The sequence below is a fragment of the Aotus nancymaae genome, unplaced genomic scaffold (assembly GCF_030222135.1).
Source record: "Aotus nancymaae isolate 86718 unplaced genomic scaffold, 86718_ANA_hifiasm-v0.15.2.pri h1tg000079l, whole genome shotgun sequence".
Classification (NCBI taxonomy): domain Eukaryota; kingdom Metazoa; phylum Chordata; class Mammalia; order Primates; family Aotidae; genus Aotus; species Aotus nancymaae.
The window spans coordinates 11293054-11314945 of record NW_026988494.1 but is presented as its reverse complement, the minus strand read 5'-3'; the positions used below and the strand labels follow the sequence as shown (position 1 = coordinate 11314945).

Below are 21892 nucleotides of genomic sequence, written 5' to 3'. Positions count from 1 at the left end.
CAAATCTATTCCAATGTCATTTATTGTACAACTTTTTCCCTAACAACTTGAAATGCCTCTTTTAATAAGTTTTCATAATTATATTTGAAGGATCAATTTCTGCATTTTCATCTATTTTATTGATCTGTTTATCTACTTTTGTACTGATTCCACACAGTTTTAATTGCCAAAGTTTTATATGATGCCTTACTATGAGTAGGGATGTTTCTTTCCATTGATTTGCTTTCTCAGAATTTCTTCAGCTATTCATGAACATTTTTCTTCCCAAATAAACTTCAGAATTACTTGCCTTAGTTGCATAAAATGTACCATCAACATTCTGATTTCATTTACATTAAATATAGAGATTAATTTCATAAAATGCTTTAAAACAGAGGTTTTCAAAACTTTTGATGTCAGGACCCATTTATATTACTGAAAATTAATAAAGACATTAGAGAGCTCTTGTTTATGTGGGATATATCAGTTATTATTTATCATGTTAGAAATTAAAACTGGTAAAATTTAGAAATATTTATTAACTAATTAAATATAACGATAAAATGTATTGTATGCTTATTTAAAAAACTGTATTTTCCAAAACAAAAGTATTAGTGAGAAGAGTGGCATTATTTTACATTTTTGCAAATCTCTTCAATGTTTAGCCTGATAGAAGAGATGTGGACTGCCATATCTTCTTCAGCAATCAGTCTGCTGTGATATGTTGCTTTGATTGAAGTATGTGAAAAAAAATCAGCCTTACACAGATATGGAATTGGAAAATGAAAGTGTTTTAATAGCCATTTCACATAAGTGTGGATATTTTTCTTTGCTACTGCACCACAACTTGATAAGTAATATTTTCATAGAGGTTAGCTAAAGTGTTGAATCTGAAAATTTGTCAGTGAAATTTCTTTTACTCTGATACTTTAAAAGCCAATGACCTGTCTTGTACTTTTTATGAGATCTTTTACTTATGCATTTTGTAACATAATTCACTGATTGTCTGGTAAATACTGGTTCACTGAGTTATGGTGATCTTTCAAATATTAACACATCTTATTATATAAAATCAGGATAGTACATTCATTATTATTACCACTGATCTGATTAGAATAGTCTTCAAGCATTGGAAAGTTGACAAGTTCACTGTGATAAATCTAAGTTACCCAAAATTTTCACTTTCATTTAAAAGTTTAAATTTTTATTTTATTATTTTACTTTTTTCATTTTCTTTTTTTAGAGATGGGATCTCACTACATTACTCAGGCTGGTCTTAAACTCCTGGCCTCAAGTGATCCTCCTGCCTCAGCTTCAGGAGTAGCTGGGATCACAGATGTGAGTCACCCCACCTGACAAAAGCTTAAATTTTCTCATTAGCAATGAACACTGTCATTTGTTTTCTTTGAAGCAATAGGCTCACTTCATTTTCTTTTTTATGAAAATGTCTGCCCAATACCCAAGAGGTTTCTGTTATTTGTTCTTTCAAGTAAAGACAGTATTCCATGAAAAAAAGACAACAAGTTACCAAAAAAAATTTTGTTTAAACTTGTAAGTTGATAGAGCTTTGTGGAGGTCAGAATTGAGAATAAGGAAGGGTGGACCTGAATTGTATTTACTTCATTACTGATTTCTCCAATTCATAGTTCACACCTTGGGGCTCGTCATAATGGACTGAATAATCCATTTACTCAGAAAAGGTCTTCAAGCAGTACAAAAGTGGGCAAGCTCACTAAGGTAAATTCAAGTTATCCAAAATTTTAAGTTTCACTGAAAAGCTTGAATTTTGATTTTACTATTTTACTTTATTTGATTTTTTTCTGCAAAATACATATGGAGCCCCTGCCATGGACTGAGCACTGTTCTTGGTCCCAGGTATAACTAAACAAAGTTGTAACCCTTACATTTGAATGAGGTGACACGGGTTGTAAACATTGTAACTATAATCCCAGGTACTATAAGAGATAGGAGGAAAAATAAAGCAGGACGCAGACTTAGTGTCAGAGGTGAGGGAGATGGTGGGGTGAGTAAGGAGAGGTGTGGGCAGATGGGGAAAGACAGTGTTAGTTAGATTAGGTATTCAGTGAAGGCCACTGAGGCCTTTTGACCAGACATGCCTGTGATGTACGACAGCAAGCAACCTGAGTATTGAGGCAGACACGTTTCTGGGCAGAGTGAACAGCAAGTGATTTAAAAGCAGGTGTGTTCTAGCAGGTTTCAGAAAATGAAAGAAGGCCACGGTGGCCAGGGTGGCCACTGAAGAAAGAGCAAAGGGAATAGAAGCAGAGCCTGCTGCCAATTAAGTCTGCTAAGGACTTGGGATCTTTTCCTAAGCAAAATGAAAGGAGAGGAGGGAAGGGGAGGGGAGGGGAGACTGGCTATTCCCATGGAGTAGCTAAGAGATTAAAAAGCTTAAACTTAATTTTCTTGCTTAAACTCAATGTTCCAAGAGCCTTCCAACCTGACAGCAGTAAAATATTTAAGTCTATTAGTCTATGGTTCCAGGAATTTCACAGAGATGCTTGTGTCAAATGATTTCCAGCAAGGACATATTAAATTGCCTTTATCTCATCTGTCCGTGAGGACCTTGAAATGGAAGCTGTTTATTGGAGGGGTACAGCCAGAGGGTCACAGCCTTCTTTTCAGTCCTCATCACCCAGCTCTTAGTTTATGACATTTGAAGCACTTACTTACCGACAGAGATGGAAGTTAACTATTGATTCAAAAGATTGGCAGTACTTAGCAGGACTAGGTACATGTAACTCAACACTGGAATGGATTTTTAAATTAACATCACTATTGGATCTGCTATTCAGCCCCCACATCTGGGAAAACACTCCCTTAAGAATCAAATGCTAAGATTTCATTTTAAAGCTGCACCTACCTATTACAGTTCCCATCTGGAAATTTTGTCTTGCTAAATTATATTCAGCCATCATTTTGCATATCTCTGCCAACCATCAAATTACACCAAATATTGCTCCCTTCCTTGTAGTTCAGCTCTGTCTCCACACTCCCTTTTTTTTTTTCTTCTGAGACAGAGTCTTGCTCTGTCACCCAGGCTGGAGTGCAGTGGCACAATCTTGGCTCATTGCAACCTCCACCTCCCGAGTTCAAGCGATTCTCCTGCCTCAGCCTCCCAAGTAACTGGGATTACAGGCACACACTACCACACCCAGCTAATTTTTGTATTTTTAATAGAGACAGGGTTTCTCCATGTTGGCCAGGCTGGTCTTGATCTCCTGATCTCAGGTGATCCGCCTGCCTCAGCCTCCCTAAGTGCTGAGATTACAGGTGTGAACCACCTTGCCAAGCCTTCCACACTCCCTTTCGAGATAGGCCTTCTGCCTTATTTAATTTCCTAGCAGCCATAATGCACATGCCTTACACGTGGTAGAAAGAACTCAACAAATATCTAAGCATAAAGAAGAAATTAAATACGAGATACAAAATTTGGAGTCCACTGAAGTTGTTTACAACTTTGGAATATGATTCTTGTATTTAGGTTTTATCATCACAGGAAGCCGGTTGAAGCTGTTTGTGTAAGAGTACCCTGATTACTCTTCCCCCAAAATTCTTCTGTCTTCTCATAGGAAAGCAAAGTGGCCTCAGAGAATGCTCCACTAAATTATAAACATGGCCCTGTGTTTGGGCTATCAGTCTCACCTCTTAAACACGCTGTACCAAGTTCAGCATACTCCTCTGAGTCCAGGGTCCAGAGGTTTGGACCAAGGGCCATGTTCTGACTGTATTTTCTCAGTAAGGAAATTTTCAACCCAGTCAACATGTTCTTCAGCCCATAAACCAAACTCCATACCCAAAACAGGCACACCAGGATATAGCCAAGTAGAAGCCATAGAATCAGAATAGTGAACAACATAAACATTTAGGATATTACATTGCAATCCACTCTCATTGAAAAGTCGAATTAGGCCAGGCATAACTTTAATTATATGGATTGATATTAATGACAGCTAAGAAATCCTCTAAATTGAACTGGGTTTCTTTTCCCCTCCCCTCCTCTCCCTCCCTCCCTTCTTCCCTTCCTCCCTTCCTTCCTTTCTTCCTCCTTCCCTCCCTCCCTCCCTTCCTTCCTTTTTTAATCTATAGAAAGAAACAAATAAGACGGTATTACTATACTGAGCTTGGGAGCTGTATGCATCAATTGTATCATAGCCTTCTTGTTATTGTGATGAAATTTTATAATGAGCAAATGACATAGTATTCCTGGTGGATTTTTCTGACCAAGACTTCTATTAAGTTAATAGATGAGATTAAATCAAGGTAATTGAAAAGATTTATACTCTCTCTAATGCAATCATTCATTTGTAAATCTAATTACAATGACGAGCATAGGGCTTGAGTCATCCTTCTCTAATATGGAGGTTTTAGTACTAGGCAGGACCCACCTCAGAGGAAGGAGGAAATATCAGTGGTGTTTTGGGGCTTTAATTTCAGTAAAATAGATGCAATGGAAGAAGGTTAGCACCTTCAGGTGTTCATTGGTGGTAACTACTAAAGAGATCATGGAGGAGGGAGAATCTTTCCTGCCTTCTCCTCAGACATTCTGTAAATGGATAGGCTGACATAAAGAGATTCCCCAGCTGAAAAATTAAAAAGTGTGCATAAATAACCATACCATCCAGGCTATGGGGAACATCTCAGAAAGAATGGCCTTGTGTTTGAGGTGGATGTTGGAGTTTGGAGGAAGTAGGAAAGGGCTGCCCTCTGACCGAGCTGTGAGGAGTGGCTGGGTGTGGGGGTAGAGCCACTCCATTGCACATCTACCTGTTCAAAAATTCTGCTTGACTTTTCTCCTCTTTTCTCTTTCTATCGGTTGGAAATTAGTTTGCATGGAAACATTTGAAATGCAGATAGCTCTGGGAGTCTGTAAGCACTGCTGTATCCATGGAACTTAACTCTAATCACTTTAATTTCTCAATGTGATGTGGCATTCGAGGCAGGGAGAGGTAGTGGATGGTGATCTAACTGTATATTTCTCATCTTTCATGTAGATACTAAATTTTTCATTCAAAAAAATCAATATATGGATATATTAAGTTGTACAATTTACTACCAAAAACACTGTCAAATAGAAACTGGAGAAAGTATTTTGTGCTTTAAGGGGAATGGAACAAAATGAGGAGATTCTAAACTTTCCATTTTAGAAACTTCTAAATGGTTTGATTTCTTTTTCCTTCTATCACTTGCTGGTATCACTTTAATGAAAACAAAAGAACTAGTTTAAAATACTTTTAAAAGTTCATTTTTCTCAAGAAGTGGATTGCTGTGTTAAAAGGGTATGTACCTTTAAACATTTTTTAAAATCCTGCTCAACGACCTGCAAAAAATGTCTATAATAACATTATTCCTACCAATAGTGTAAGAAAGTTCTTATTTCCCCATTTTCTCATCGATGTAAGATATTTTGAATTTTTAAATTGTCACTTTTCAGGTCAAAAAAAAGTGTTGTTCTGTATATATTTCATTGTATAAATTTTCCCTAAATATTCGATGATAATTAATTTTTTTTAGCCTGGTTGGTGAGTTTAGTATTTTTTTTAACCCTAGCTCATCTGCAGAGTTTGCTAAGAAAGTATGGGGGATGTGATGCTGGGTCTCAAATGCCTGTAGTTGGACTCCTGGACATGAGGACTGATGATTCTGTAGTGTATCGGTTGGTGCAATTGGGGAGACAGGAAGTGGCCAGCTGGCCTAGATGCTGTTTCTGCTGTACCCCAACTGTTATGTTTATGTTTGCTCTCCTGCTCTCCAATCACCACCTCTAAGCTGAAGGTGCCTTGCAACCCAACTCCCACTCCCGTACTCTGTTATTTATGTTTTGGGCCAAGATCAATCCGTCAGTCAAACATTTCATCTCTTTTAGGGATTTCCCATAACTTCTGTTCAAATGAGACCATATTGTCTTATTTACTGGTATATTAAAAATACATACTTAATGTTATTTCTAGGGAATTAGATGCAGAGTCCATTTTGCATTGCTATAAAGAAGTACTTGAGGCTGGGTAATAGATAAAGAAAAGATGCTCACTGTTCTGTAGGCTGCACAAACATGGTACCAGGATCTGCTTGACTTCTTGTGAGGCCTCAGGAAGCTTTTACTTATGGTTGAAGGTGAATGCGGAGCAGGTGTATCACATGGGGAGAGGTGAAGCAAGAGAGAGAGGAGGAGTTACCAAGCCCTTTTTAACAATCAGATCTCACAATAACTGATAGAGCAAGAACTCGTTCAATTCCACCATGGGGAGTGCACCACGCCATTCCTGAGCAATCTGCTCCCATGACCCAAACACCTCCCACTAGGCCCACCTCCAACACCGGAGATCACATTTCAACATGAGATTTGGAGGAGACGAAACACCCAAACTGTATTAGAGGGATAGGTTGCTCAGCCTGCCATCTTTCTCTAATCTCCTGATGGTACAATGCAATCCCATCAGGGGGGTGCAATTGAGAGAGATAGATGGGTAAACACATATTGATTTCAAACCATCTAGTTACAATCTACTCAATAATTATCTACTCAAGGGTGAGGATAAAGTGGGATTTGAAAACCAAGTGGCCCACAGAATGAGCTTCTGGCTGTGCTCAGTGTGCGTCTAGGGTTTTAAGATGTATATTTTTGGGAATACAATGTGACCCTTGAATGGCCAACCACTTCATCTGGTGCTTAGCTGAAGAACCAATGACCCGTTCCAACAATGAAGGAAGAGCTATGCTGGAATTACACAATTACCATAGGTCGCTCTTCAGTGTGGTGACTTCATACAGAGTTCTCAGTGGTAGTTTTGACTATAGGATATTTCACCATTACACATTGACTTTAGAACCCACCCTCCACCCACAACATGAAAGGCATAACTCTAGTATATGAGCATGATCATTTTGAAAATGTGAGAGATAATAAAGTGTTTTAGAAAAGCATCTAGATCAACATCATTGTAGAAGAAAATTTTGCTCTGAGGGCAGGATGCATAGAGAAATGAGATAGGAAGTGATTTGGGAGCATGAAAACAGTAAGTCAGAGAGCAGCGGCAGGTAGAAACTGACAACTCAGGAGAGGAGTTGAGGTTCCTACCAGCCACTTAATGGGAGCACCACCAGACACAAGCTGCGGTGACCCACAACTCTGAAATTGACCAAATAGGACTTTGGGGCTTGGTCTGAAAACCATATTACAATCTTTTAAATTTAATTATTTTTTATTTTATTTTTTGTAGATATGAGGTTTCATTTTGTTGCCCAGGCTGGTCTCAAACTCCTGGCTTCATGAAATTCAACTGCCTTGATCTCCCAAAGGACTGGGATTACAGTTCATGAATCACCACACCCAGCCTATATTATAATCTTTCATGTAATATTTATTGAAAAATATATTCTAAGTTCTAGAAACTGTCTTTATTTAGTCAAAGTATTGGCTATTTGTGTTTTTGTTTCCAGATTCATGTCAGCAATTTAATATTGATTTTTGCCATCTGTCACTTAGCTGTGTCTCTCAGATTTGTTTCAACTACAAAATTGCTACAAATATACTTATCTAAATCATAGATAAAAATGTTAAACAGGACAAAACAAAGATGAGAATTGTGTGGTGCTTTGCAAGAGGGCACTCCACCCCCTGTCATTTATAACCTTTAGAATTTTTTGGAATGAAAGGATTTTTCAGAACACTGAATGCAACATACATATTGCTGAGACACAAAGACCTAGAAAGTGGGTTGACTGGTTCAAGGTCATACAACTAAGTTATTCAGTTAAAAAGAAATTCGTGCATGTGCATGTGTGTGTATGTGTGTGTGTTGTTTAATCTATTACATGAACTGACTTTTGGTGGAAAAGCCTACGTACTCCTCAACACCAAGGCCAAGGCTCTTTTCCACTGATTCCTTTGATAATGCATAATGAATCATCACTGTTTGAATAAAGTTGTTTTTATAGTTCTCAAAGACCCTGATGTGGTTTGGCTCTGTGTCCCCACCAGAATCTCATCTTGTAGCTTTCATAATTCCCATGAGCTGTGGGAGGGACTCCTTGGGAGATAATTGAATAATGGAGGGAAGTCTTTCCCATCCTGTTTCTGTGATAGTGAATACATCTCACAAGATCTGATCATTTTATAAAGAGGAGTTCCCCTGCACGAGCTCTCTCTCTTTGCCTGCTGCCATCCATGTAAGATGTGACTTGCTTCTCCTTGCCTTCCACCATGATTGTGAGACCTCCCTAGCCATGTGGAACTGTAAGTCCAATAAACCTCCATTTTTGTAAATTGCCCAGTCTTGGGTATATCTTTATCATCAGCATGAAAATGGGCTAATACAGCTACTATGTTACTTTTATGTATATATAAGGATATTATGGAATATTCTATAAAATACTTTGTTAATATTAAGATAAATTTGACTGTACCCTTCTCCTGCCCCAATAAGTAAATGATTACATGGACTTAACTTGACATTGCTTGGATATTAATGAATTTGTTTTTCACTCCATCCTCAGTCCTATTCCATTCTCCTATTCATTAAATAGAGGAAATTTTATCCATTGTGATGATTCCCAAAAATATATCATCAGCCCCTATGTTTCCTCAGAGTTTCAAACTTTTCTCTTCCTATCTATACTACAGACCTAGTAGAGTTTGGATGTGTCCCTTATGAATCTCACATTGAATTGTAATCCCCAGTGTTGGTGGTGGGGCCCAGTAGGAAGTGACTGGATCATGGGGGCCAACTTATCCTGAATGGTTTAGCACTATGATAGTGAGTGAGTTCATGACATCTGTTTTGTTTTTGTTTTCGATTTGAGACGGGGTCTTGCTCTGTCTCCCAGGCTGGGGTGCAGTGGAGTGCATGACTCATTGCAGCCTCAAACTCCCAGACTCAAGTGATACTCCCACCTCAGCCTCTAGAGTAGCTGGGACTATAGGTGTGTACCACCAGGCCTGGCTTTTTTATGTTTTTTGTAGAGACAGGGTTTCACCATGTTGCTCAGGCTGGTCTTGAGCTCCTGGCCTCAAGTAATCTGTCTGCCTTGGCCTCCCAAAGTGCTGAGATTACAGGCATAAGCCACTGCACCTAGCCAGATCTAGTCTTTTCTGCTTTCTCTATGTGAAGTGCCCATTCGTACTTCACCTTCCACCATAAGTAAAAGCTTCCTGAGGCCTCCTCAGAAGCAGATGCCAGCACTATGCTTCCTCTACAACCTGCAGAACCATGAGCAAAGTAAACTTCTTTTCTTATAAATTACCCAGCCTCAGGTATTTCTTGATGCAATGCAAGAATGGCCTAACATGAGACCTCAAGCTCAGCACATTAAAAACTAAACTAACTATCTTCTCTTTGCCAATCCCACTTCTAGACCTCATTTCTGCTATGATACCATCAAAGCTGACTCAATATTTTGGACTAAAAACCTGTTTCAATTGCCTACTTTACCTATTTGCTCATCAAGTTGTATCAATTCTATCTCCTAGAATTTGTAATTTAGATGCTCATTTTATCTCTGTGATAACCACAGCAGTCTCTAAATTGATTTCCAGGTTTCCATGCCTCCAGCCTCCATTGCTCTCTCCAGAATGTTCTTTCTACATCAACTCAGTTTTTGCTAAACTAGGCACCTCTAAAACCTCTAAAAATTTTAAAATATTCTAAAAGATTTTTCATTAAAAAAAAAAGATAGATAGGCAGAATTTTAAGATGGATCTCCAAGATTCCTGACCCCTGGTTTCTCAATCAAATACTAATCTATCTACTGCTGTGAAGGGATTTTGAAGATGTGATTAAAGTTTCAAATCCATTGGCTTTAAGATTGGAAGATTATCCTGGTGGACTTGACCAAAACAACACATGAATGCTTTGCATGCAACATTTTCTCCATTGGTCAGAAAAGGAAGGACAGAGAGATGTGCTCTGGTCAGCCTAGAACATAAACCTCCATACTGTGAGAGAGGCCTCTAAGAGCTGAGATCAACCCCCAGCTGACAGCCAGCAAGTAGATGGGGATTTTAGTTCTACAACATCAAAGAACTGAATTCTGGCACTATTTACAATTGTAAAGATTTGGGATCAGCCTAAGTGTCCATCAAGGTGTGACTGGATAAAGAAAATGTGATATATGTGTGTTCTCACTTATAAGTGGGAGCTAAACATTGAGCACACATGAACGTAAACATTGAAATAATAGACATTGTGGACTACTAGAAGGAGGAGAGAGAGAGGAGTGGGTTGAAAAACTACCTATTGGGTATGCTATGCTCACTACCTGGGTGCAATATACCCATGTAACAAACCTGTACCTGTACCTGCTGTATCTAAAATGAAAGTTGAAGTTTCAAAGTTAAAAAAATAAGATCACATCATCTAAAATAAAAGAAAGAAAATGTGGTAAATATATATATATATATATACACACATACACACACACACACCTATATATAGAGTATATGTATATGTAGTGTGTGTGTGTATATATGTATATGTATATATATACACACACTACACACACACATATATATAGGGGTGTGTGTGTGTATACATTACCTTAAGTGAAACAACTCAAAACACAGAAAGTCAAATACCACATAGTCTCACTTACAAGTGGAAGCTAAACATGTATACACAAGGATATAGGGTGTGGAATAGACAATGGAGACTTGGAAGGGTGGGATGAGGTGAGGGATGAGAAATTACCTAGTGGGTACAGTGTACATTATTTAGGTGATGGCTACACTAAAATCCCAGACTTCACCACTGGACAATGTATCAATGTAACAAAGCTGAACTTGAACCCCTTAAACTTGCACAATTAAAAAAAAGAAAATGAGCTTGGTGGAGCCTCCAAACAAGAACTCCCCTGGCCCACACCTTGATTTTAGCTTTGTGATAATCTGAGCAGAGAAATCCATCATGCTGTGGCAGCCTTCTGACCTGCAGAACTGTGAGCTAATAAGAGATACATTTTTTTTTTTTTTGGACAGAGTCTTGCTCTGTTACCCAGCCTGGAGTGGCCTGGAGTGAGTGCATTTGTACAGTCACAGCTCACTGCAGCCTCAACTTTCTAGGCTCCATCGATCCTCCAGCTTCAGCCTCCTGAGTAGCTGGAACTACAGGCACACACTGTGCCACCACACCTGGCTAAATTTTTTTTTGTTGTTGTTATTTTTTGTAGATATGGGGTTTTATCATGTTGCCCAGGCTAGTCTTGAACTCCAGGGTTCAAATGATCCTCCAGCCTCAACCTCCCAAAGTGCTGGGATTACAGGCATGAGCACTGTGCCCAGCCAGTCTTTATTTTAAGCTTCTAAACACGTGGTCATTTGTTATACATAAATAAAAGACGAATAACTACATTTTGTACATACTAAGTTAAGCTTAACACATTTCTTTATTTCAAAAATTCTCAAGTATATATTGATGCTCATTAAGGTTCTTATGAGTTTCCAAGTAGGCCGTCCAGTATGACGTGTTTCCTAAACCACACTGTCCAGAATATTGGGAAGGGACACCGTCCTACAAACACCATTTTGGGAAAACTTCCTGTAGAATCATTCTTCCCTTAATTTAAAACCTATGACGGCTTTCTATCATTTGCCCAATAATATTCAAATACCTTAATTTAGCTTTTGGGAACCTGTACACTCTGGTCCCAGCCTACATTTCTAGCTTTGGTCCCTCTCTTTTTTCCACCTCCAACTGGGCTCACACTTTTAGAACAAGTTGTATTAGTTCAAACTTCTCTGACTCTACACGTCTCATTTTTTGAGACACACTCAAATATCACTGTTGTGACACGTCCCCCACACTCCCAGGCAGATAATGCTTGCCATGCTTTTAAAGCTCCCATTGTGCTTTGCATATAGAGCCCTTATGTTCATGTAGTGTTGTATAATAGTTAGAGTTCACCTCCTCCTACCCAACTGTGAGCTCCTTCAGGGAAGAGACTCTGTTTTACTCATCTCAGCATCCTTTGTGATGGACATGAACATGAGGCTTAATTATCTTCCCTGGATATATTCCTTTTTCCTTTATGAAAACTGAGGTAACATTAGCTTGTCTGTAATTACCTGCCTCTTTTTTCCCCCTTGAATTAAATTTTCAAGGTTTTTCTTTTTCTTTTTTTTCTTTTCCAGTGGTGACCAACTAGGGGAAGTGGGTGAAGTAGAGAAATGATGGAGAGAGAGGAATATTAAGGCAATCTTAGGGAGTAAGAATGAGGGAAAGATCAATGTGTGAAGAATCCTTCCTTCCTTCTTTCCTTCCTTCCTTCCTTCTTTCCTTCCTTCCTTCCTTCCTTTCTTCCTTTCCTTCCTCCCTCCCTCCCTCATTCCCCCTTCTCTCTCTTTCTTCCTTTCTTTCTTTCTTTTGGCTCGAGTCTTGCTCTGTTGCCCAGGCTGGAGTGCAATGGTACCATCTCGGCTCACTGCAACCTTCACCTTCTGGGTTCGAGCAATCCTCCTGTCTTTGCCTCCCGGGTAGCTGGGATTACAGGCACCCACCACCACACCCAGCTAATTTTTGCATTTTCAGTAAGATAGGATTTCTTCATTTAGGTCAGGCTGATCTTGAACTCCTGACCTCAGGGGATCCACCTGTCTCAGCCTCCCAAACAGCTGGGAATATAGGCATGAGCCACTGCACCAGGCCTGAAAAAGTTTCTGAAACTGAAAATCTAACTACCTTGTCCCTTCCAGAAATGCATCCCCTTTGAGCATTGTTCTCTCTTTCATACTCCAACTTTGCTGCCTGTTTTCTTTTTGTCTCTCGCTTCACAGGAGCCATGCATAACTCTGACTTTATTTCAGACTCAGTCCATTCCCACTGCCCATTGCACACATAGCCACCTGACTATGTGTTTTACATGTTCTATGAAACAATCAGTGCCCTTCTGATATTCAGTGTCAAAGCCCTGTCAAGAAAACAGAAAGGGTGCACTATTAAAATAATCTTCTTCCTCCTTTGTTTTTCTATTTTGATGACTTATTTTAAATGCTTCTATCTAACATAGAAGCTGATGGCTCTGAATACACCTCCACTGACTTTTCTACATGCCCGGCTTCCTTTACAGTTAAGCTGGCTGTAAGTCTGTCCATTAGAATCTGGGGAGAAGCAACCAAAGTCGCTTTCAGTATTGGTCCTTAAGAGATCCCATACACTCGTTCTATCCTCTCTTCCTCTGCCACAGTGGCGTTGGAGGCCCTGTGTTTCAGAGAGCACAGTGGCTCATGCCTGTAATCCCAGCACTTTGGGAGGCCAAGTTGGGCCGATCCCTGAGGTGAGGAGTTCGAGACCAGCCTGGTTAACATAGCAAAACTCCATCTCTACTAAAAATACAAAAATTAGCTGGGTGTGGGGGCACACACCTGTAGTCCCAGCTACTTTGAGGCTGAGGCAGGAGAATCTCTTGAACCCAGGAGGTGGAGGCTGCAGTGAGCCAAGATCACACCACTGCACTCCACCCTAGGTGACAGAGTGAGACTCTGACTCAAAAAATAAATAAAATAAAATAAAAGACCCAACTGATCTAAATGACTTTGTGCAAAGCTGTTACTGATTTAACGCCACCAAAATTTGGCTGGGGGTGGTGGCTCACACCTGTAATCTCAATGCTTTGGGAGGCTAAGATGGGAGGATTCACTTGAGGCCAGGAGATTGAGATCAGCCTGGCAACATAGGGAGATCCCTTCTCTACAAAAATTTAAAAATTAGCCTGGCATGCCTGTAGTCTCAGCTACTTGGGAGGCTGAGACAAGAGGATCACTTGAGTCCAGGAGTTCCAGGCTGCAGTAAGCTATGATCGCACCACTGCACTCCAGCCTAGGTGACAGAGTGAGACACTTGTCTCTTAAAAGTAAGTAAGTAAAGCTGCTGAAATTTCAGTTTTGTCATTCATATAGCAGAGCCAAGCCAGTTTGAGCTTAGCCTGACTTATACATTTAAGTAAAATGTATATTTACACTTCAAAATTGTCCACAAGAATTCACTGGTTGCAAATAAAAAAGTGAAAATAGAAGATTACTTGGAAAGAAGTCATTCAAGAATCTCTGCAATTTTTTTTTAAGTGAAGCTTTGTTGTTAAAATTTAAACGCTAAACAAATGCTATAGACGCTCCAGATTACAATTAAAGCAATCGGAAGGAAATAGATTTCCCACGCACAGATATAAATTTATCCAAGAACTAGGTTGTACCCCTTCCAGTATTCTTTCAAAACTCTTAATTATAGAGAATACTAGCTCAACGAACAGGAGGTTAAACATCTGCTTCCTAAAATGAAGCCAAAAGCTTGAAACAAATTGGCTGAATCATACTTAAAGGAAAGAATGGAAGGCTAAAATTAAACATCTCCACCAGCATCTCATGCTTCTTCTGATGAAATAGTCTTATACATCAAGTACTTAATGGAGAGGGGCACAGTTAGGTGGTGGAGAGAAGCCTTCATGAATCATTTTATTGTTTCTCTCTTCATATACACAATCTGATGGTTTTGCCATCTTTTGTGAACAGCTTATAGTAGTTTCAAACTTTAACCCTTGTCTGGCTCTAGTCCTTTGAGACTTGCACCAGAGACAGGTTTTTCTACAACGTGATTAAAGAGATCACGGTGTAGAATGATCTCTTTATTCTAAGGGGAATGAACATTGTCCTTGGGTCCTTTTCTCCCTGCCCTTCCTTGATATCTGAAATGTCAGTATTTATTACTTTGGCAGTAAAAGTTAAAGGTTTTTGATTTTCTCTTTCCTTCTTTCTTTCCTTCCTTCCTTCCCTCCCTCTCTTCCTCCCTCCTTCCTTCCTTCTTTCCTTTCTTTCTTTCTTTCTTTTCTTTCTCTCTTTCTTTCTTTCTTCCTTTGTTTCTTTCTTTCTTTTTCTCTTTTCTTTATTTTGTCTTTTTGAGATGGAGTCTTGCTCTGTTGACTGGGCTGGAGTGCAGTGGCACAGTCTCAGCTCACTGCAACATCCACCTCTTCGATTGAAGTGACTCTGGTGCCTCGGCCTCCTGAGTAGCTGGAATTATAGGAACTCACCACCACACCCTACTAATTTTTGTATTTTGTAGAAACAGTATTGGCCAGGCTGGTCTCAAACTCCTGACCTCAAGTGATCCACCTGCCTTGGCCTCCCAAAGTGCTCAGATTACAGTGAGCCACTGATCCCGGCCTATGACTTTTGAAAGCTGTGATGAGAATGCATGTATCACTGCCTATGAGTTACACATCACAGGAGATTTCCACCCATCTGGACCTGAAACAGAAGACTAAACAGGAATGCTGGAAACAAGGGAGGGAGGGCAGAGAGAGAGAATGGAAAGAACAGGGAGGATGGAGGATGAGGATGATAAAGTCAAATTCTTGCCTTTCACAGTCCTACCCTGGGATTTGGAGTGTGTTGCTGATGTGCTGCCTGTTCCAGAGAAGGTCCACTCAGCTGTCTCCTCAATCTTAAGTCATGCTTTCCTTTGACACACCAACAGGTTTGATTTTCATTATGGAATCTTAGAAATACCCAAATGTAAAAGGTTTGCCACTGCTTTGTCAATAACGTTCATCTCTCTTTCTGGCCTTTTTCGATCTGTGCAGAAGCATACACATTGATCAATAAGACTTTAATTTTAGCTCTACTATTCATTTTATTTTTATTCATTCTTTACATTCAGTATAACATATAAAGAAGGTAACTTTAACATTTTTCATCCAAAAATACTACCAAAATTTAATTTGACTTTTATTGAGAGATCTTTCTCTCTGTTTTTTGCAGGGAGTGGGGAGAGATAGAGTTTCATCATGTTGGCCAGGCTGGTCTCAAACTCCGGAGCTCAAGAGATCCTCCTGTCTTAGCCTCTCAACATGCTGGGATTACAGGTGTGCACCACCAGGCCCAGCCAGTTCTATCTTTCTTTAGGAAAAAATACAGTGGCTATGTAAAAAGTGATGTTCTTAATGGTCATATATTCTATAATTATACTTTGCAAGACATTTAAAACTTTTCTATATTAAAACATTATGTTTTTATTACTTTTAATTATTACTAAGAAATTGGCTAAGAAACTCCATTCTTATATTAAATGAACGTTAGAAATCTAGTATAAATAATAACACATGTTCATTAATGAATAAAGAGATAATTGACCAAAGAAATGAGTCTGACTTTCAAGCATCCACCTCCTCTGCAGTGTTATGAGTACAATATATTTATGTTGGCAAAGCAAGGAAAAGCCACATTTAATTTCCACCCCTATGAATTACTCCAGAGAGAAAGGACAGACTTGAGGGTTGTCCTTTTGCCTTTTGCTTAGAACCAAAAGCTCAAAGCCTTCCTTTGGAAGGAAGTCTACCTCCTTTTCCCCAAGCTGTTCACATCTCACTATTCCACTCCAAAAAAGTTCATTCACCAAAAAGAGGGAACATAACAGCGAGAGCCGGCAGGTGTTGTGAGGCACTGAAGGTTTTTGTTTCCCGCAAATTCAAATGCGGAAACCCTAACCCCCAAGGCAATGGTATTAGGAGGTGGAGCTTTGGGGAGATAATTAGGTCACAGGCTGGCACCTTCCTGCATGGAATTTGTGCCCTTCTAAGGAGAGGCCAGAGAGCTGGCTAATTTTCTTTCTGTCATGTCACAGCACAAGAAGTCCACAAGCTACAATAAAGAGGATACTTATCAGTGCCTGACCATGCTGGGGCCCTGATCTCAGCCTTCCAGCCTCCAGAACTGTGAGAAACAAATGCCTATTGGTAAAGCCTCCCTGTATATGGCATTTTGTTACAGCAGCTCAATTTAAGACAGGTGTTTGCCTCAAGTTTTTCTCCAACTGGACAGCAGCTTTTGTGCCAGGTGCTGGGGTGTGGGAAGGGTGGACAGATAGAGGGAGTCATGCCCATTGCCGCAGCCCTGGGGGAGAACGAGTCTGAAATTCTGCCTCCACATACAAGTGGCTCTTCCAGGTTCCAGTGAAAGTTTCTCCCATTGGCACAATAAAATGTACTTGGACATGACCAAGTGTAACTGTTCTCCTGCTTAGGGAGTGTAGGTGAGAGGGCTTCTTATATGCAAAGGCATTCGGCAACTTTCCCCTTCTTATTTCTGAGACAGGATATTCTTTGTGAACACATGCACTTCTGGGAAAAATAAATAAAAAGATTATTAAATGGCTTACTGAGGGTCAATACAAGGATTAGTGTCATTCAGGGCTTCTTTCATGGACTGGGAATCAAAGGGAGGAATAGCCAAATCAGAGGTGATACTGGTAATCCCATGAGCCTTCAGAGAGAACCTAGAGAAGTGGTGAGCCAGTAGTCTGCGCTGGGAAGAACATGTGTTTTCACTGGATCAAAAATCCTCAGCCAAGGCTGGGCATGACGGCTCATGTCTGTAATCCCAGCACTTTGGGAGGCCAAAGCAGGTGGATCACTTGAGGTCAGGAGTTCAAGACCAGCCTGGCAACATAATGAAATCCTGTCTCTACTGAAAATACAAAAATTAGCTGGGTGTGGTGGCACGCGCCTCTAATCCCAGCTACTCAGGAGGCTGAGGCAGCAGAATCGCTTGAACCTGGGAGGTGGAGGTTGTAGTGAGTCAAGATTGTGCCACTGCATTCCAGCCTGGGTGACAGAGCGAGACTCCATCTCAAAGGAAAAAAAAAAAAAAAAAAGAAACAAGAAAGCCCCAGCCTAAAGGTCGAAGAGACATCACAGAAGCCTGGTTTAGCGACATAGTCTGTCAGGGAGTGCAAGCTTAGAAAGAATGAGAAGTAGGTTTCCTGGAAACTGTGGAATTCAACCGTGATTGTGCTTTCATTGCAGGCCCATGATCCCTGGTAAAACTACCTTAGAACAGAAGGTGGAAATGCTGAACTTGACTGCCAAATATTTGTCAGGTAAACCAAAGGGGAACAGGGAGAACTTGGATAGGAATTCCACGATTAAAGACAAATGTCCAGGCCAGGTGAGTGAGGCACAGATCTGGAGTACTAGAGCTTCAAAGACAGAGACCGCCTCTTCTGCACCCTTTTCACATTTGAGAAGTGATCTTTTATGAGATGGTCAGTTGCGGCCACAAGAGGAGATAGAAGAGAGGTTCAGGGAGACAAAGTGCTTTTTTTTTCTTTTTACTATTTTATATTTTATTTTGAGACAGTCTCATTTTATCACCCAGGCTGGAGTGTAGTGGCGTGATCACTGCAGCCCTGAACTCCTGGGCTCAAGGGATCTTCTGACTTCAACCTCCTGAGTGACTACAGGTGCACACTACCTGCTAATTTTATGGAGTTTAATTTTTTTTTTTTTTTTGCAGAGACAAGGTCTTGCTATGTTGCCCAGGTTGGTCTCAAATTCCTGACTTCAAGTGATCCTCTCACCTCAGCCTCCCAAAGTGCTGGGATTACAGGAATGAGCCACTGTGCCTGGCAAAACAAAGCTTATTATACTCACAAGCTCAAGAGATAGAAGGTATGGCAGTTCATGCAGGGTCATATGGGGAAGCCTCAGGGTGGTCAGGAAGTAGAACACAGGAGAAGGGGAAAAGTGGAGGCTACAGCCTTATTGGAACTTCTGCGGGAAAGTCAAGGCAGGGAGGGAAAACAACTTACGACTGGCTAATTGGAAAAATTTCAGCAGCTCTAGGCTATAGGTTATATGTGTGGTCCTAATTGCCTGGTACTTCTCCTGGGATGATTAAGGCAGAGAAGTGTCACCTCCTGGGTTGGAGGGGTTGGATGGAAGCGGGTGGGTCTAGATTGATTAGTTTGAATAATAAGGGTGTGCTCTTCCTGGCTGACCTTTGCTGTCTCTAGGAACTGACTGGCTCTGAAAAGGGCAGTCTCTCCCTAGCTAGCAAGGTTTTTAAGATGTCAACACATTCTAATATACAGAAAATAAAAAGTATAGAAACAACACAAAATCAACAATCTTACTCACATCCTCCCCAACCCCCGTGTGCAATTCCATCTCATCCGAAGTTAAGCTGGCACTTGAATGTGCATTCTTCCACACCTGCTCCATGCAAACGCAGGTGTACAAACATACCCAAATGTAGGTTTTTAAAATAAAAATGAATTCACACCCTGTACATCTCTCTGCTACTTACTTTTCACTTGACTCTATTTCATGAACAGCCCTCAACATTAATACAAGTAGGTATAACTTTACTTTTAATCAATTCTTATAGTTTATAGGGTGGATATCCTAATTTATCAAACCATTGTTTCTTTACAGACATATAGGTTATTTTCATGTTTGTTTCTTTTAGGAAAATAACTACACATAAGCTTCCATAAATGTCTTTGCTCATAAATCCTTATGTTCTCATGCTTCCATTGTCCAGTGGGATTGTTGCATTGATGAGCATTGTAAATGTTAATTGATATAGGAGATAGTGACAGATTTCTTTTCCAGAATGTTTTAGCAATTGAATCTGAGATCAGCAATGTGCGGAAGTGCCAACTTTTAAATTTTTTGTGTTTTTTAGAAAGAGATGTAGCTCTGTCACCCAAGTTGGAGTGCAGAGGTACAATTATGGCTCACTGCAGCTTCCAACTTTTGGGCTCAAGGGATCCTCCTGCTTCAGCCTCCAAAGTATCTAGGACTACAGGCACATGCCACCATGCCCTGCTAATTAAAGAAATTTTTTTTGGAGACAGGGTCTCACTATATTGCTCAGGCTGGTGTTGAACTCCTGGCCTCCAGTGATCTATCCACCTTGGCCTCCCAAAGTGCTGGGATTACAGGCTTCAGCCACCATGCCCAGCGCTGAAAGTGTCAGTTTTATTAGTTTTACCATATCCTGGTTACCACTGGATGTTATAATGCTTTAATGTTTATAAATCTGGTGCACGATAATTTATAATTTTTCTGATTTATGTTTTTCCAACTACTAATAACACTTGAGCATCTCAGGCAAAAAAAAAAAAAAAAACCTCTCCTTAATTATGGTTTATAAGACCTATGAAAACCATATTTTTCTTTTTTTATTTTTTTGAGAAGGAGTCTCGCTTGTCATGCAGGCTAGAGTGTGGTGGTGTGATCTTGGCTCACTGCCACCTCCACCTCCTGGGTTTAAGTGATTCTCCTGCCTCAGACTCCTGAGTAGCTGGGACTACAGGTGCGTGCCACCACACCTGGCTAATTTTTGTATTTTTAGTAGAGAAGTGGTTTCACACGTTAGCCAGGCTGGTCTTGAACTCCTGGTCTCTGGTGATCCACCAGCCTCAGCCTCCCAAGGTGCTGGGATTACAGGTGTGAGCCACTGTGCCTGGCCAAGAGCCGTATTTTTTTCCTCTTTATTTATTGTATAAATAATAAATTTAAAATATTTATTATTTATAAGAGGCCAAGAGAAAAATAAGTTTTATTTGCCTTGAGGAAGCTGCATGCGTTACTGCACAGCACAGGTATGTGCAGATGCTTGCTTTTGCCTGACATGCCTGTGGTATACAGCTTCTGTCTTCCTGGAATAAGATGAAATAAAACTGGCTATTTCCAAATTCATTTGATCCAAGCTGTGTACAGGATATTTCAAAAATTCTGTTTGTTATTGTTTCATCTTGGGAGATAATGAAAAGAGAACAGCTGTTGGTTACTTCCTTCTGTTATAATTTATTTTCTTTGAGGAATTGACATTACATTGAATCTGTTTTGCTAGTGAGTATAGTTTGGTTTACAGCATGCCATAATTTTGTGCCGTCTTTGAGACCTGATGACACCAGTAGTCTGATTCTCGGTATTGTCAAACCTTATCTCACTACACGGGATGAATCAGGGAACAATAAAATTAAGCCCTGGTTTCTCTGAGTGAGTCTAAGGGCAAATAAACCGTGAGGGCTAATTCCTTATTTTCTGATATAGTGGCCTTAGGCGGGAGATTAACGAGGTGGCAGCAGCCCTCTTTTAATAGCCAGGAATAGTGCCTGAGCTCAGTGTAAGGTGGTGGGATGAGGGTGAGGGATGTTCAAGTGGTTGTGAGGCAGGAGACCAGCAGGACTTGTTTTCCGGCAGTGACCCTGCTGATCGGAACAGGCTCTGGTCAGAACAGGGTGCAGTGAGAAAGGCAGATGGCTATGAAAGTGACCTCTACTTGCCCTCCCTGCTCAGTAGCATAATGAGCTACACTCTCACCAGCAACATGACAGTACACAAATGCCATGGCAATGACTCAGAAGTTATCACCCCTTTTCTAGAGATTTCTGAATATCCTCCCTTAATTTGCATGTAATTAAAAGTAGGTATAAATACAGCCAGCTAGTAACCCACAGGTGTTGACTCTGGGCACACTGCCTAAGGATTAACTTTGCTCTACGAAGAGCAGCGCTGGTTCAACAACAGATGCTTTCTCTCACCACCAGCTTGCCCTTGAATTCTTTCCTGGGAGAAATCAACAACCCTTCTAAGGCTAAGCCCTAATTTGGGGGCTCCTGTGCCTTGTATCAGTTCTATCAACCAGGGCTTTCCAGAGAAACAGGATCCAATAAGATCTCTATCTGTCTGTCTATCTATCTATCTATCTATCTATCTATCTATCTATCTATCTATCTATCTATCTATCTGTCTATCGTCAGATTTGTTTTAAGCAAACTGCTCATATGATTGAGGGGCTGGTAAGTCTGAAATCTATAGGTCAGCCTAGTAGCCCAGAAATTCAGGCAAGAGTCAATATTGCAGTCTTGAATCCAAAGACTGGAAACTTGAGCAGAATTTCCATGTTGCAGACTAAAGGCAGAATTCCCTATTTCTTTCTTAGAAACCTCAGTCTTTGTTCTTAAGGCTTTCAACTAATTGGATGAGACCTACTCACATTATGTAGGGTAATCTGCTTTACTTAAAAGTCAACTGATGATAATTATTAATCATGTCTGAAAAATACTTTTACAGTGACATCTAGGCTACTATTTGACCAAATAACTGGGCACCAAAT

The 21892-nt window shown here is 40.2% G+C and overlaps 1 non-coding gene across 3 annotated transcripts in view; it reads right to left on the bottom strand.

Moving 5' to 3' along the window:
• LOC105726351 (tRNA methyltransferase 9B (putative)) overlaps positions 1–21892 on the bottom strand; it is a 196547-nt gene that overhangs the window by 50145 nt on the left and 124510 nt on the right. For all 3 annotated transcript variants that reach the window (XR_010339638.1, XR_010339637.1, XR_010339639.1), the window contains one exon: positions 6032–6101. This is a non-coding gene — a transcript (tRNA methyltransferase 9B (putative)). The remainder of the gene's footprint in view (positions 1–6031; positions 6102–21892) is intronic.